The 16,970-nt window shown below is 43.9% G+C and overlaps 1 protein-coding gene across 1 annotated transcript in view; it reads right to left on the bottom strand.

The window, feature by feature from the left end:
• The window catches only part of angpt1 (angiopoietin 1), a 55,272-nt gene extending 40,701 nt beyond the window's left edge, over positions 1-14,571 (bottom strand). The window contains exon 1 of the mRNA XM_029845380.1: positions 14,419-14,571. The gene's annotated coding sequence lies outside the window, so the exon portion shown is untranslated. The remainder of the gene's footprint in view (positions 1-14,418) is intronic.
• Positions 14,572-16,970: the final 2,399 nt, after the last annotated feature.

The following is a 16,970-nucleotide window of genomic DNA, read 5'->3' as shown; positions in this document are numbered from 1 at the left end:
CCTTAAAATATCTTCAAAGTTTAGCTCAGTTTCAGATATTTTATTGAAAACCTCTGGATTTCCTTCTTCTTTCTGACTATTTATGTCACGGGTGCTGCCTGAACTCCTGTTGTTTTTTTTTTTTGGTATTTAATTTCTTTCTGATGGAATTTCTAAAGGAAAAGGTTAAATATCTAGTAAAGGTAGGTCCATAAAGAAAAGATGAGGAAGGAGAATTACCACAAATATATGTAGGATTGGTTGAGACTTTTATTCTGACTACCTTCTCTCTGTGATGCCAAACTTGTGATCCTGTGATCCCACAGGACTCGTACGTTCACTGTGCTGCTGCCAGAGTTCCTCTCTGAAGAGGCCCTTCAGATAGATCATGTAATAGACATGTAATACAGCTCTGTATCTGAGGGCCATGGTGGGGGAATTGTAGCAAATTTACAAATGCAAGCATATGATGAATGTCAAAAAATACGAGCTGCCCAGCGCAGTATTTTCCAACGGCGGAGAGCTGCTCTCGCGGTGGTGTAAAGGTCTCGTCTCAGTATCCGTGCAACCTCCATCATGCTGGAGAACGTCACTGAACTTCTGTCAATGTTTGACACTGAAGGATGAAGTAGTCTTATTTTAACAGAACTAAAAACATGCAGGCGTGTTCGGGTCGATGTAAACTCAGCCTAACCTGAACTCTTCCTGGGATTAACGGGTATACGATGGAGCGCATTAATTGGATTTTTCGTCTTATCAAAATACCGGGCACACCCTCCTCGGTCATGATTTACAAAAACAAAACGCAGTCCAAAAATGAGCGGGTCATCAAAGAATGTGCTATCATAATTAGAGCAGACAGAGGAAACACAGCTCTGGATTAAAGTCTTAATCCTTTTTATGGAGTTTTAATTGTAAAATCACAGATTCTTGGGGAGTTACAGCTGCCCGCTTTCTGGCTGGACTTCAACATTCCTTTTCCCTCCAAAACATCAAAATCTGCATGGATGTGCAAAGTGTTCACGTACTCGCCTCATATTGGCAGTGGATAAGTGGCAGCGATCATTAATTACCGTTGGTTGCGTGTGTTCAGGGACATTAAAGGGCTGCAGATGTGTTAGAGCTGCGAGGTGTTGAGAGCCAGCAGATAACAACCCCCTCGAATAACCCAGACTGGCCAAGACACAAAGCATGTGCAAATAGCTCTTGGAGTGGTTGACGTACTTTCCTGGTATCCTAAAATGTGGGCGCCAGTTTCACGGTCCAAAGGAAACTGAGTGGGAGATAAATGGCACCACAGGACAACATTCTGGTTCAAATTAAAACTACACATCCTACACTTCTCTGACCACTGACCGAAAACCGCAGTGACGGAGCGTAAATTTACAAAAAAAACCGATCTGTAATCAGAATTAGTGCACTGACTTCTGAAGCTTTGGTGCCTTTTGAGGACAAGAAAGTTCAAACTGAACAAACCTTTGCTGAGGAGCCAAACGTCAGATCAGTCCGACTTTGATGTAAATATATCAAGAAATGAAAGCTACAGAGAGTGTGCCCACTTCCAAACCCTCTAGGGTCTGATGTTATCTGTCACATACTTCCTGTCTCACATATAAATTCAATCGAAAGTGGCTTCTGATATCATTTTGCTGAAAACAGTCAAGAATATTGTGGGTTATGTCGCTCACAAGAGGCCTGAGGGCAGCTGGGCTTCGTGGGAATGGGACAAATGGTTTCCTCGTGAAAGCATTTAGAAGACCTTGTGTATAATCCAACATCCATTTAAATGACACTTTTGTGGGAACATTGGAAGTTTATTTGTTCTAATGAAATGGCTTTTTATTAGATAAATATATTTATGTCCTTTTTACTGGTGCCCGTTGAAGTCTAAGTCAGGTGGGACATTTCAATAAATGTCTGTTTCAATAACCGCTCAAACAAATGAACATAAATGGTTGGATACAAGTTGTCTGGTAAAATTGTAATTATTGAATTATTTAATACTGTGTGGGATTCTATTACAAAACACAAATAGTATATTATCCGTTTACGAAAAGATTAAGGAAAAAGGGAACAAAATAACTTGTTCGATTTACACGTTTTACACACCAAGCTTTTGTCTACTACAACAGCGCCCCCTGTGGGATATCAACTCATATCCTACTCAGTCCCCAGCACACTCGGCTTGGGACGATTCTCTTGATCACCCTCTATTACACCAAGGTCATGGGTTTGGTACCCATATGGGTTACTCGCACTGTTTTGTTAGCCAGCTGTGGACTGGTGAGGTACCCTTAAGCAAGGTACCGAACCCTCAAATGACCAGAGCACCAGTCCAGGGCATCCAACCCAGGCTAACATCTTCTTGCTGTGTTTGTTGCGTTGTCATCTATGACTTTATGTACTAACAGTGTGTAAAAATGATGATTTCAATGGGAAATCAACCAAATTGAACCTGCAACCTTTAAACTTTTCCTAAAGGAGCATTCTGCATCACTAGCGTTGAGGATGGATGGTCAGTGATCTCCCTCTGATCTCCTAGTCTATGTGATGAAGGTGAGTATTCAAACTCTTTTCCTTTGCTTTCAAAGTTTGAAACCACCAAACATGTTTGGGATATATGAAAAGAGATCTAGCTAAATCTCAACGTCTGGCCAGACCGCAAAGAAAGACCGTGTGTTATAAATGTAGTTGTCACCAAAAGTGGAGGACAAAAGCGTTCCATTTGACTCCAATAGCAAACCTCAGCAACTCATTCAGAGCGTCTTGAATGGCTTCAACTCTCTCAGTGTTTGTTCGTTCCTTTTAACTGGGAAAATTTGAATTTGATTCAAGGGTTGGCAACCCTGATGGCACCTTTTCTTTCATCCCTAAGCTTCACCGTTCGTCATGGTGATGGTGATTAAAGTGCACGCAAACACTCAAACGCAGTGTCATGGTAATGCTGAAGCAGCGCCAGAATCTATACCATTGAGACATCAGTAAATGGGGCCTGTTTGCAAGTGCTAATGCAGGTCACTCTCCTGCTTTCTTCTCCTCCTCCGAGTTCAGGGTGGACCTGTCATATTCTCTGAGGGATCCTCTGAATGAGCCACACTTCAATCTGCCGGGGCCTCCACAGAACTTTATTCTCAGCCCAGTTAGCATTTTGCCAAGTGAGGGCTGAGTGAGGGTGAGTGACAGGCTGGATGATCGTAACCCTGAGCAGGTTAGCAGATAAGTAAATAAACTCCAGCTGATAATATTATAGAACTGATCTCAAACAAGAATTTTTGTTTCTGAATATCCAACTAAGACCTAAAAATGTGCTTTAGTCACTTTGAACCTTTTAATGGGCCCTGTTTTTCCCAGTCTACATGCGCGGGAGGGTAATTCATTTAACGGACAATTTTGTGGATTAATTTGTGCTTTCTGTCCTCTCTACTTTTGAGGCGGATGGAATGTCTTAACCGTGTCCTTGTGCTCACGCTGCTCTGTTGACCTTCTGGGTCAGGTTTGGTGCAGGACATCAGCTCACATTCTCCTGACTGCCTGACGCTACATGAGAGCATGTTAGCAGTTCTAGAAGCAGTCGGTCAAATGAGGGCAGCTGTGTTACTTCCTATTACAGATGGGTTCACTCCTGTTTTCATGCAGACTGGGGGACGAGGGGGGGGGCAGCTCAAGCAGCCACTTTTTTGGATGGCCTAACGATAACCCGATCCAAAGCCACCAAGTGCATTTGATATTGAGTTTCTGACTTTGCTGAGTGACCTCTGTGTGTTTCTGCCAAACTGTGATGGCCTTATCCACTTTTACAAAAAACCTAAAGTACCTGCAGAGGTTAACAAATTACTAAAGACAATGATTTTTATACCTAAGTTATTTTGAAGAACTTTCTTTTGAAATATAACTTTTCAGTGTGCACTGGGGAACCAGTAAGGGCATTCTCCCAAACTCAGGTTCGTCATCACTCCTTTAAAGTCCTCCCCACAGATATGACCTCTCTCTCTTCCATCCACATGGATCGCCGCCCTCTGTTCCATCAGAGTTCAGGCCAGAAGAATGGAAGACTAAGACATTGTCCCCCAATATGAGGTTAAACCTTTCTTACAAAACATTTCCATAAACAGCTCCCTGTTACACTCGTGTTCTGGCTAAACACACTTACACAAGGCTGATCAATCTCAGTGATTTATTTCATGATTTGTTGTAACTTTCATTTCCAACAGGAGACAAAAGTTTGGAACAGTAAGTTTAAACAGTCATTCATACTCTTAATTGACCTTCTGGCTATCTTTGCCAGTTGGAGCCGAGGCTATATCGCTGCTATGGTAACCGGCCCAATGGTAACTCATCCGCAAACACTGAGAAAAGAGAAACTGAATCTGAATTAACAAATGAGTGAAGACTTTCGGAACCACAAAAGATCGTTTTTGTCTTCTTTTACCCCACTTATTACAACATCATTGTTTCCCATAATGCTAATGGTGCACCAGAGATTACCAGGTTAGTTTGTCAGTAATGTTGATGCTGGAACAGTTTTCTGCAAGTCACTGGGATCAAATTCAAGTTTATGGATCTTACATGAACTCTGCCTTCAGCTGTCAATCAACATAAAATTAACATGAGAACAAACGCACAAACAAAGTTGCCCTTTGCTGGAGAAATGTCTGGCTGTTGTAAAAGGTCAGGAGGCTTTGGCTCGAACCCCTCTTTGCATCGGAGCTCTGGATGTGTTGCTGCCTGCACACTGACAGACAGGCTGACAGTTGTGTCAGTGTAGTGCACCATCTAATGAGCATAGGCAAGTTATTACAATACATTGAAGCTCCAACTACCCACATTTTACACTTACTGCATGAGTCTGTCTGACCTTTGAGGTAAAAAAAATCTTTTGTTGCATGTTTTTACGGTTTTCATCTTATTTTCCCCCAAAATGTCACAACCCTCCTCCCTCATTTTAGTTCCCCTTTAGCTAATATTTCATGTTTATGACATCTATTCTGGTCTCACATCTGTTTTCACCACAGCTCCAGCTGGATTACCGGCAGACAGATGCTTGAGGTTGACACCATATTTGCAGGAATTTAAAAATTCCTCGGCTAAAATAAAGTAGAATGAAAGTAATAGAAAAAACATTCCAGCTTTATTTTCATGGCTAGAGGAGACTCCTTAAAACAAAATCCCTGGAACCTCCACAATCCAGGAGTGTTTCATTTCTTCATACATCTGATATAAAGCCAAACGGTGCAGCTGCTTCACTGTAGTGCTGTTGTGTAAGATCACCTGTGGAGAGAACCATCGCAGCAAATCTTTGAAAATCTAATTTAGTTTGTCCAGATCCCTGTTGGACAATAACGATGATGCTGCAAAAACAGGGCCTTTCATTTGGCCTTGGACATTCCATCCACTGCAGCACACTCCAGAGGAGGTGCAGGAACCTCAGCCAGTGTCTATGTTTGACTTTCAGCTGCTGACTTTAATTCATTGCAGCACAGTTGTGTTCAGCTCCAACTTATTATGAATTCAGCTGGAGGTCAAATAGAATAAATGACTTACACTTACTCTTAAAGAGTTACAACATGCTTTCCCAGTTTACTACCTGGAGTGACAGAAAGCTCCGGAACACACCCCCTAAACTTAACTGCAAAGGTTTTGACATGAAGTGTATCTCCAGTGTCACAACAATACAAACATTTACATTTGGACTGTTAAGTTAATCTGATCATATGTCACTCAGGCACCCTCAGCCCCCCCCTCCCTCCCTCATCACTTCATCTCCAGCTTAATTTGCAGCCAGCTGGCAGCCATTTTTCATGCTGTGGTTCCTTCAGCGCAGCCACCATGGTGTAACCCTGAGTTCAGCTTCCACATATTCAGCCAGTGTGTAGGTTTGTGTCCCATGTGAGATCATGTGTATCATTTCCATGTTTACTATCATATTCAGTGATTCATGTGAAGGACGCTCTGGGGTGCAGCACATTTGAAATGCACCAACATTCGAGATTTCACAGTCTGCTGGTCATTGCCATGTTTTTCTTTGCTTTGGGCTAATTTATGGCATTCCTTACAGCTGAGATGAATGCAGAACGGACTTACAGCCTCACCTCGGAGCCCACTCCCTTCAACTGATTCGTACTGTATGAAAGATGTGAAGGAATGTGATAAACGGCCCGGCGAGCAGCGCTCGGTGTGCGTTTCGCTTTACCCCACCTACACGTTCTCACAGCTCCGTTCATGGATTTCCTGAAGTATGCACGATCTGCAGCGGACGGGGAGGATTTGGCGAATTCTGTCAAACTAGTAATCCTTTAATGGACAGACGGTTAGTTTACTCGCCAAAGAATGTTCACAAAGTCTTTGCGGTGTCAGCTGGTGCATAATATAGAGTCTCTGAAGAGGAGATGGTGCAGCTCCCATCCTCACACTTGTGTTATCCAAAGGTGATAAAGCTATAGACATGAAAACAAAGCTGAACAGATATCCACTTGTAGATGGAGTGAAAAAAATATTAGCATGATTTATGAAAGTCTAAATACATATGGGTTAAGGTTCCTGTAAACTGTGGGAATAAATGCTGCTCTCTAAAATCACTCATGTGTTTTCATAAAAACACTAAGAAAGTGGGAAATTTATATCATCTGGCTTCCAACAAACCTTTCTCCTAAGTCCCCAGAGAGCATAGTCATATTAATTTGCCAAAATGATGTTTAAAATTAGAATTTAAAAGTCAGTTTATCTGGTTTGGGCAAATGTGCCATGGAACAAGAACATTAAGTTTTGTAAGAGAAACAACATTGACGTTTGTGCTGCAGACATGTTTGTTTTCACCTTAATTCACATGACCAGCAGGCCTTGTGGGACCAATCTCGTTAAGGTTAATCTCTTTTTTCTGGTTTCAGACAGAAACAGAAGCATTTTCTTCTGTTTACAATCTGCCTCCATCTGTTTTTCATCAGACAGAAGTCAAATGGAATCTCCAGATGGAGTGCCACAGGGCTCAATTCTGACACCAATCAGGTTTTATTTATATACACTGTCACTGATTGCAACATATCTATACAAGATAATACTGCACCATTTTTCTTTTCAAATCTCTTCTTAAATGAGGACGCGTTCATATACAAAAGCATGTCTGCATGCCTGGATGTGTCTGTAGGCCTGATATCAAATGCTGCTTGTTAATGATGAATAATAACTAGTTTAATAACAGAAAATCATGCACGTCCTTTAGGCAGCATGAGAAAAATAAAACAAGGGAGGTCTGTCTTGAGCGATGGAACCGGTTCTAAAACGCTTTCTCATGAAAAGCCATTTCTCATCACCTGAGCAGGTGAGCTGCTGCACAGTGTGCTGTCATCACCGCACGTTCATTAGCTCCCCTTAAATTACAGCTTTGATGAATGCGACGCGCTACGAAAACATTGGCACATAAAACACGTATTTTCATATTTTATTTAAGTCCTATCAAGTTTCTGTGTTTATGGTTCACATCATAAAGACCAAATTGCCAAAACAGACAGTTGGCAAAGAAACGAGAGCTGTTTCACAGCCATTCACATTTTTACATGATGTTATCAATTCCCACATGGAAGTGATGGAATTAGTTTGTTTTCCTTTGGTCACATGTTATCTGTCACCACATCGAAGGCTCCTGTCAACAACATAACTATTAATTTCATTAACTGATACAGTGAAAGATCCACCAACAATAAAGGGAAAGAAACCTAAAGTAGTTAAAATTCATCCCAAAGACACACATCTGTCTCCAAACAGGAACTAAAGTATTGACAGGAAGGTGGAAAAGCTGCTTCTGTTTTCTGAGCGTTGGTCTGTAGGTGGGACCATCTGTATCACACAGTAGTGAGACGGAGATCTTCAGCTGACTGGTTCCAAACCAAACTGCGCCAACATCTGATTTATGAAACACTGAAATTTGAGGTTCTGGGGCTTATAACATTAAACTGTTTTTATGGAAACCACATGTAAAAATTACACCCAAGTCATCTGTATTCATAGACAGACGTCACTGGCTGGTGTGTGTGTGTGTGTTTGAGAGAGAGAGAAATACAACCCGATAAATAACACATATCTTTAACTAATAGCAACCATTGGCTTTGTGATAACAGGAGACATTTATAGAATTACATCATAATAACACAGAGATTAAAAAAGAAAAAGCTTAGAACAACAGAACCTCAGAGGCTCAGACAGTGGCGCGGTGCCATGACAACCAGAAATAATCCTGTAAGGAAAACACAACCAGTCAGCAAATGGAGCCGGTGAAGTAATTTAGTAAATGCTGGATGGATGGATGGATGGATGGATGGATGGATGGATGGATGGATGGATGCTAGGGGAAATTAGCCTGATAATGAAGAGGTGGTATAAACTTGCCCACTGATGTGTGTTTACCCGAGCTCTGTCATTTCAAATCAAGCCCGAGAGGCACCAGAGGTTGACATCATGTCACTTTTGTTCTCCGGGTCACAGGTCCAACACTAAACATAATCAATGGTGGGTCTTCCTGCTTCACCTCCAGGACACAACGGCGAGGCTCCCCAGCACTTGTTTAAGTATGTGTCTACAAACTTGACACACACTAAAGTTGGTATTACCAAGGAAAAATAAATGGGAGCTAATTTAGCAAATGGGGAACAAAAGCAGCAGCACATGGTGCGTGACCCCGGTGACACCTGCGCCTGAGCAACTTGCTGATCTCTGGTCCTGTTTGTTTCTCATAGTGGTCTAACAGCTGACAGAGCTGGAGGGGAACAGCATTTCCCATTTTTCTCTCTCACTGACACTGACACACACACACACACACACACACACACACACACACACTTCACTGGGACACAAAATAAAATAAACTGAATTGAAAATATTCCACTTAACACAGATGTGGTGAATGTGCCCGTGATGTGTGAAGGGTTTGTTGTCACATTAAACCTACAAATCAGATTATTTGTCAGTTGACTGTCAGTCGTGCTGTTGGCCACTGATTCTTTCTGCATCTCAAAGGCTTCCTGACAGAATGAAGCTCAAATGCTGCGGTTTATCAAGACTCACGTTCTTACATGGATAAATTCACAGAACTGATGTGCAACAGCTGACGGTTGGAGGCCAGCAGGTTTTTACAGCTCGTGTCAGTTTCTCTATAAAGATAAAAAGATTTATTATGAGGGAAGCAGAATGTGGTCTTGAAGGTATCTTCTTGTTGGTGTGGATGGAAGTTTCTTACTGTTTGTTTTTAACTCATCCTGTCCAGCAGCTTAAGATCTGAATGACTTATTTTTTCCTCAGGCAGATGCCCAAACACCAACGAAAGCAGTCCAGGCAGCGAGGAACATGCAAAGATGCCTGAAGATGTACCCTCCCAGGATCATAAAGACCGTCACATCTACAGGGCAACCACACTGAGGACAACAAGGCTCCGTCCCCCAGATAGAGCAGCAAAGGCCCATCGACGGGGCCGAGACAGCCAGATGATGATGGGACGCACTCGCCTGGAACCGGCTGGCTACGAGGCCAGTGTGCCGACCGCTGCACCACCGTGTCACCCTGTTTCGTACAATGAAACAGACTATCGAACCATCAACCCAATGAAATGCTGCATAATTGTTTTGCAACTGGAAGATGCTCCTCCTCAACCCCACCCCCGCTGGAATCTTTTATAGCAGGACCATGTTTCTGTGGACACACCCACCCGTGAATGCACGCTGAGAACATGTGCACAGCTAAGGTTATAAAGCAGTGACACACACACAGTTTCACTTCAGATCTGAACTTTATCTATCAGCTTCAGGCTGGGTTCATGGAGGCGGCGCTGCCTGACGCCAAACGTACGAGCCTGTAATTTAAGCATTTAACAAATCGTGAACCAGCCTTAGAATCCGTGTTTCCTCACGACTAAACCACACGGTGATACCGTACACCTGAGAGTTCTGAAAATGAGGGGAGGTCAGCCCGTTCACGTCTTGCTTCAGGTCATGTGGAGCGTCATTGATCCAGGAACTGTGCTTGGTCTAATTCAGACGCACGTTCAAACACTTCTGGACTTCTTCTACACCGAAGATTCTGTGTTTCGTCACACTCAAGTTCAGGTGTGATTGGACTCGCGAACTATGAAAAACTCGTGAACTTATGAAAAAAGTGAAAAATGAAAAAGTGTAGAGGAAACATATTAAAAGATGTGTTTTCCATTGTGTGGTGTGGATTATGAAGGCGTAAATCCCATAAAGTAGCATTTCCACTTGTCTCTTTACACAAACCAAAACATTTTCACCTATTTTCGCCTTTTTCCCTGCAAAATTTCTCCTAAATCATGCTGATGTCAGCTTCCACAAAGCGTGTGCTCTATGTGTGAACATATTGGATCAGCTCGTACTGGGATCCTTCATTCGCATAACTAACGATGTGCGTGTAGGGCAGAACCCTGTAAATCATCTGTACGTCCATCACCCAATACCTCACATTTCAGTGGAACCCCGCCAGCCTCTCAGCACTACATCCAGCCCTCGATGCTTTGAGTTTCCCTTCCCCAGGTCCCAGATGGAGATTTGGACTAAACATGTTCATATGTTACAGTTTGGTTACTAGGAGACCAACAATATGGCTCTCATACATGTGTGTGTGTAGAAAAGGTCCAGATATCTGAACAGCAGAGGTAGATGGAGACAAGTGCAAAGTTTTGGGTAAAACTGCACGATAAACTACATTAAATATCAAAATATCCTTATTACAATTTACTTTTGAGATCATTAGTAGAAAGTAAAGTTTTGTGTCCTTCAGCTCATGACTTTATTCATTTGAGCTCTCTGGGAAGACACCCACCACTTCAGAGAAGGAAAGCTGTGAGATAATGTGTGGAACGTCGTTTGCTCCTGCTCGGAATTTCATATCCTGCTCCCAGAACATGCAGTGGAAAAGCTGCTTGTTGGTGCCCTGTTACTCAAACGCAGCCATAACCAACAGAGAGCGCTTCCTCTTTCACGGCTTCAGTCCTTTTCAATCACACGCTTTTGTTTTTAGCTTCACGGTCTTTGCAGATTTTATGACAGTTGAATATTTGCCTTGAAAGGAAAATCATCTGTTAACACTCGACTCTTTGTTAATAACTGGAATTTCACGTTCACATTTTCCAGCCCGGCGAGCTGTGGCGACACGCGCTCGTAGGGGGGCTACAGATCGGTGGAGGAAAACATTTAGTTTCACAGTTACGATGATTTAAAAGAAAAAATTAAAGAAAACAGTGTTGGCTGAGAAGAAGAGGTCAGCTATGATTGATGAGTGATAGACAGATTTCTGTGGAGCTGGTGCCTGCAGCAGAATGATATAATGCAATGCCTTTTTAATGGAAAAGGCATTCAGAACTATTGGTTAAATTCCCTGTGAGTAACAAACATGAGTAAAATACTTCAATTTACTCCTAATTTTGTTTTATTTGCGCATATTTGAGTTCATCCTAAAAGCATCTTGTAAGCTGTGCAGTACGTGCAGCTCAACATGACTCATTTGGACCAGTAACCTTCGCTTAAAAGTGTCGTCTTCCTCACGTCGAAGACCTCGGCGTCACATTTCCATCAGCTGCTACTTTGCCGCGTCGGTAAATATGATCAAAAAGCTGCAATCGCGTTTAAATCATTAGATAATTGTGAGCGTACCAGCCTGCTGGTGACGGCCTTTAACACGCGGCAACGCCGCCTAAATTTACTGTAGTCAAAGGTTGTTAAAACGTCAACAATGTTTCAGTCAAGAGAGACATAAATGTGTCAGCGGCTGATATTTTTGTTGCTATCTGAATCCAAATATAGGAAATAGGGCGATATATAAAAATGCAGCGAGGTCTTAATATAGTTAAGAATCGGAAACTATGCCAAAAGGAACGTACGGTTCTCAAAGATTTGTGGATTTGCCTCATGGCATTTATGGAGGAGGTGAAGGACAGATCTATAAAGATGAACAGGAAGGTGATGGAACAGCCAGTGTCCATTAAAAGCAAGAGAGGGTATCCAAGAGTCACAGACCTATAAATAATACCAAGAGGAACAAGCAGGAGGCCTAAGTTCATGTAGCTGGTGTTTGGTTTAATATCTGCACGTCGGTGTCACTTATTAAAACCACTTATTTTGTCACATGAGAACATTCCCAATGATGACTAAACTGGGATAAAGCAACAAGAGCCAAGTTGCACTTGTAAAGCCTGGTTTGTTAGTGCCAAAGCAAATGAAAACAAGGGTTTCCACGAAGCTCTGATTGTTTCTCCAGCCGCCCCCAAACCAAGATTACAAGGATATGAAGACTACGGCGCGGAAAGTGTTGTGCACCAGTTCGCTCTGCTTTGCCAAAAACAGACCAAAAATGTGCAGGATGGAGATTAAACTGAACCGACGCAGACACATGCACGCGCACACATGCACACACGGCACTGGGAGCATGTCCACACGATGTGCCCTCAGGTTAGGACCTGGACCCTAGTCCACTTTCTAGCTCCCCGCAGCGTCTGACTGGAGCAGGAAATGGTTCTAAAAATAATCCTGCCTATGTGACTCTCACCCAGGGTCTCCTGGCTCCGTTGCACACAAATGCAGGGTCACAACACCCAAATATGTCTGGAATTACTTGGATCCAAGCTGAGTAAAAACCCAACAAACTGCTGTTGAATCCAGAACAACAACAGTTACGCAACCTGTCCCTTCACGCTTCAGTCGTGTGGAGACTAAACTGAGCTGATTGTTTCAAGCTGGTAATGGTGCAAAAGCTGGTTGACTCGGATGGTGGTTAGCACAGATACCTCAAAGCCAGGAGGTCCTGGGTTTCATTCTGGACTTGGAGGCTCCCGGGGGCTTTCCTTCAACAGTACAACTACGTGCACAGCAGCTTGATTGAAAACTCTAAATTGCACTTGGGTTCGGGTGTGTGTGTGTGTGTGTGTGTGTGTGTGTGTGTGTGTGTGGTGGCCCAGTGACCTTCTCCAGGTCATATTACTGACTGGACCCCCCCCCCCCCCACAGCCATGCAGACTTAGAATCACAATAGGAAATGGACAGATGGATGAGCTTGAGGGTCAGTACTCAGTAAAACCAATGTGTGGCAGTGATGTAGCTTTTACTAGATGTGAAACTGGATAGTCGCTGCCTGTGTTGTTATTTTGCTTTGTCAGCACCTTTGGGCTTCGGCGTCCTGCTCGAGGGCACTTGGAGCTGCTTCACACGGAATCAAGGCCATGAGCTGGAACGAGCCCTCTCCTGACTCACTGTACTTCAGGGTACAGCTGTCCTGGCTGGAGAGAGTCCAGAGAGCAAACTGCTGGGTGAGCACCCACACTGGCCTCACCGCTCTGCAGCAAACCCACAAGTCCTCTCGGTTTCTGCCGCTACAGATGGTTGACAGCGTGCCGTGGCACAGATATTAATGGAGGGCTAACCCTGGGGCTAACATTAGCACTAGCGGGCAAAGTGGCAACAAATAGATCTTTGTTCCTTCCGACAGAAAGTTACACCTTTGAGTCTTTTCAAACTGACCCAAATGAATCTCAGCTGACAAATATCACGTCAATGAATCCAACGTGCGTGTGCAGTCGTGCACACTGTCCAGTTATTGAGCCAAATGCCCCCGAAACAGTATTTGAGTGTTTGAACTGCCCCTGGAACGTCAGCCGGTGGCTGACTGATCGTAATGGCAGCATGTGGGGTGACCAGCACCCCCTGCTTATATCAGCATGGCCTTGTTGTCACTTTAGAGCTGAATTAACGGGACGACGTGACGCAGCTTCAGCCAGGAAACTGAGAGCTCTGATCCAGTACTGGCAGTGTTGCCAAGCATTCTGGCCTCAGCCGCGGCGATAATGCGCCGCCTCGGTGTCACAGCGGGCAAACAGCGCGGTTGTAACAGGACACCAAAATCCCGTTTGTTTTATATTCTAAAACACAGCCTATTCCCCTGTCTTTTTTGCAAGACCAAATAATAATAAAATAACAAAAACAAAGTGTATTCTTGGATTTCAGAATAATACAACCTGCTCCAGCTGGGATAGGCTCCAGCCCCCCTCCCCCAAGGGGAAAACTGGCTGGAATGTTGGACAAACTGCTTTTCTGCTATTTTCCCCCTTACATGGTACCTTTAACGAAAGCTAAAAATAAAGTGTGACCAGCAGGTGGTGCTAATGATGCGAATCTGGATTCAGCAACTGCTGAATCAACAGTATTGAATTCTTTGCTGTCAGCCTTTGGTTAAGTCAAACAACTCACATTAGAATATATATAAAAACTAGATTCTACCTGTACATTTAACAAAAGTTTTCCTTTTTCTTGACAATATACATGGATTTTTCCCCCCCCATGTACCTTATTTTGCTCCAGGTACTTGTGATCTTAACATGACCTGCAGAAACTGTTCTTTAATACTAGAAGCTGGTATACAAGTCTAGAAACAATACTTAAATTATGAGCCTACCTTTACACTCTTGGTGTGTGAGCAGCTTGTAACAGGCCTGGGAGCCAGACCAGAACAAAGGAGGCAGAAACACAACACTTAAGTAAAAAAAATTAAAAAAAGTGAGTTTATTAAAAACTCCCCAGCTTCAAAGGCAGGTACCACCCAAACAGAGAGGAAACACAGCAGGTGAGTGACCGGCCTTTTAAAGACAGCTGATTGGTGATGGGCTGCAGCTGCTTCAGGTGCTCCCACCTGTCGTCTGCCCAGGTGAGTTGAACGAGGAGAGAACCACAACCAGGCACTGGTTGCAGAGGAAACCTGGGACCTTAACACAGCTTCTGCTCTGATAGGAGCAGGTCAGGCTTTGGATAATATGTAGAGCCTTAAACGCTCAGGATCAGTCAGGAACATGGACTGATGGGAAACAAATGTGTGGGAATAATCATAGATGTGTGACCCACTTACTAAAGCCTGATGTGGCTCCTCCCACCACACTTTAGGCCAGGACTGAACTGATGCCGACAGGTTGTGAAGGGCTCCATGTGTGAGGCACCCTTCACGGAAGGTGATGGGAGATTCCAAGCACACACGTCCAAGTGTGTGGTCGAGCAGCTCTACTAATTGTGCTTCATATCTGCTGGGAGGTGTCAGCACGACTATCTTCTGGTTCTCTTACACCCTCTATTTTTACCAGCCATGTGACAGCAGACGTACAACACATGGCAGCTATTGAGACACCCGGACTCTTCGATCCCAACACTACAGATGAGCTGCAGCGAAAATATCGATGTTGCTTTGTCTCAAGCTTCCCGTGCAGCCCAAAGAGCTCCATAACGTCCACTTCCATCCGCAGCTGCCACCATTTATGGCGCCTCTGTTGCCCGATCCCGCCGACCTCTGATAAGCTCATGGAGTGTCCCGGAGCGATCGCTGATAAGAAGGTTGGGAAAATGATGGGTCTGATGTGCGGAGCGGTGCCATGTCTCAGCGACGGCTAAATGCGATCCACCTGAAAACTGGCCCTGCTTAATTAATCTGACCTCAATTTGGCGGTTTAGGCCCCAACTGCTTCGTTTCACATCAGTGTTGTGTTTCATTACTTCTGACCACACGTTCCTGAGTCCTGTCAGGCTGTGAGCTGCCAGAACTTTTCCGAGTTTATTGTTACCACGTCTGCCCCGAGCGGCCCAGAGGTAGCTGAGGGATGGCATCTGGGGTGAAAGGACCCTCCTGGCTGCGCTCACTGGGCTGAATGGGCTCTTTGTGTGACCTGAGCTGCCTTCTGCAGAGTGTCATGGAGCGTGCTACTTCTGTCCTTATCTGGAAACAAACACCAATGGCTTCCAGACTTTTCCAGGAAACGTGCTCCATCGTTGATCTTCTGGGTGACTTGTCATCCCATTAGAGATCCAGACTGTCACAGTGACTCATTATGTGGTGGTTTCATTCTTTTTTTTAAATCTAGAGATTTTGAGTTGAAGCTTGCAGTATTACATGGAGACTAAGAGATACTACCCAAACTAATGTTTTACACCTTCAGAACCAGCTGAAAACATCTGTAATATGATGATAATATGATTGCCACTGCATGTTGATGTCCAGGGAAAGTTACTCTGCAAACACGTCCAGCCTTAGTAGTTTCTCTACCTTTGTGAGGACTTTCATAGACATAATCCATTACCCATAAAGGACAGATGATTCTGGTGTTGAGTAAATGAGCCTGCAGAGCTGCTCAGTCTGCTGCTGAACGGTTCCCAAACCCAGTGGTGATGTTTTATGTTGATGAGAAGGTCCCTTAAAAGACCCGATGAAGGTCAGGCTAAATCGAGCGCAACGCAAATGAGAAGAAACACGTTGAGTTTCTGACTCCGCATCAGTCATCATCCCAAACGGATATCATCCCAGAAGTCCCAAGCAACAGCACCGACCTCACCCCTGGAACGTTCCACCTGAGGTTCTGCCTGAATAATGAAAATTATACTCTCATGAAGTTATGAAAGCGGCAGTTTTATTCTTCTATATTTTTATTTATGCCGATTTTCTGCATTTGTTAGTGTTGAGCAGAGAGGTCATTTAAGTTGCTTGGATTAAACCTGATTCGTTTGTCCATTTCCTGCTGAATTACAGCCCGCCTTCTTTGTCTTCACCAAAATCCACCTTTCTCAATTGTTCACAGAGCGTCTCAGAGGCATGTTGGGACGGATCCAGCCTTGTATCGTCAAAGAGCCGACTCTGATGCAAATATTCCCTCTCCTGAGACGACTGATTGGAGATTTGAGGAAACATAAGAGACACGGGACTCACTATTCACCATGATGTCATGCTTGTAGGAGCAACACACACTTTGTCTCTAATGCAGTGTGTGTGAGGAGAGGTGAGAGGTATGTAAATCAAACCTGTCATGACTCCAACCCCCAATTCATCAGTTTCCAGTCACGTGACCCACGCGAGGTCACTGGATGGGGTGTGTTTGCCGGAGGGTGAGCGTGTGTGTATGTGTGTACTTGTACCTGCTATATATCAAGTACTCAAATTCACATTCTACTAGCAAAGTGAGGACATTTTGGCTG

This window comes from Takifugu rubripes, chromosome 12 (genome assembly GCF_901000725.2).
Source record: "Takifugu rubripes chromosome 12, fTakRub1.2, whole genome shotgun sequence".
Classification (NCBI taxonomy): Eukaryota; Metazoa; Chordata; class Actinopteri; order Tetraodontiformes; family Tetraodontidae; genus Takifugu; species Takifugu rubripes.
Note: the sequence above shows the minus strand (reverse complement) of the source record. Positions and strands in the feature narration are given on the sequence as shown.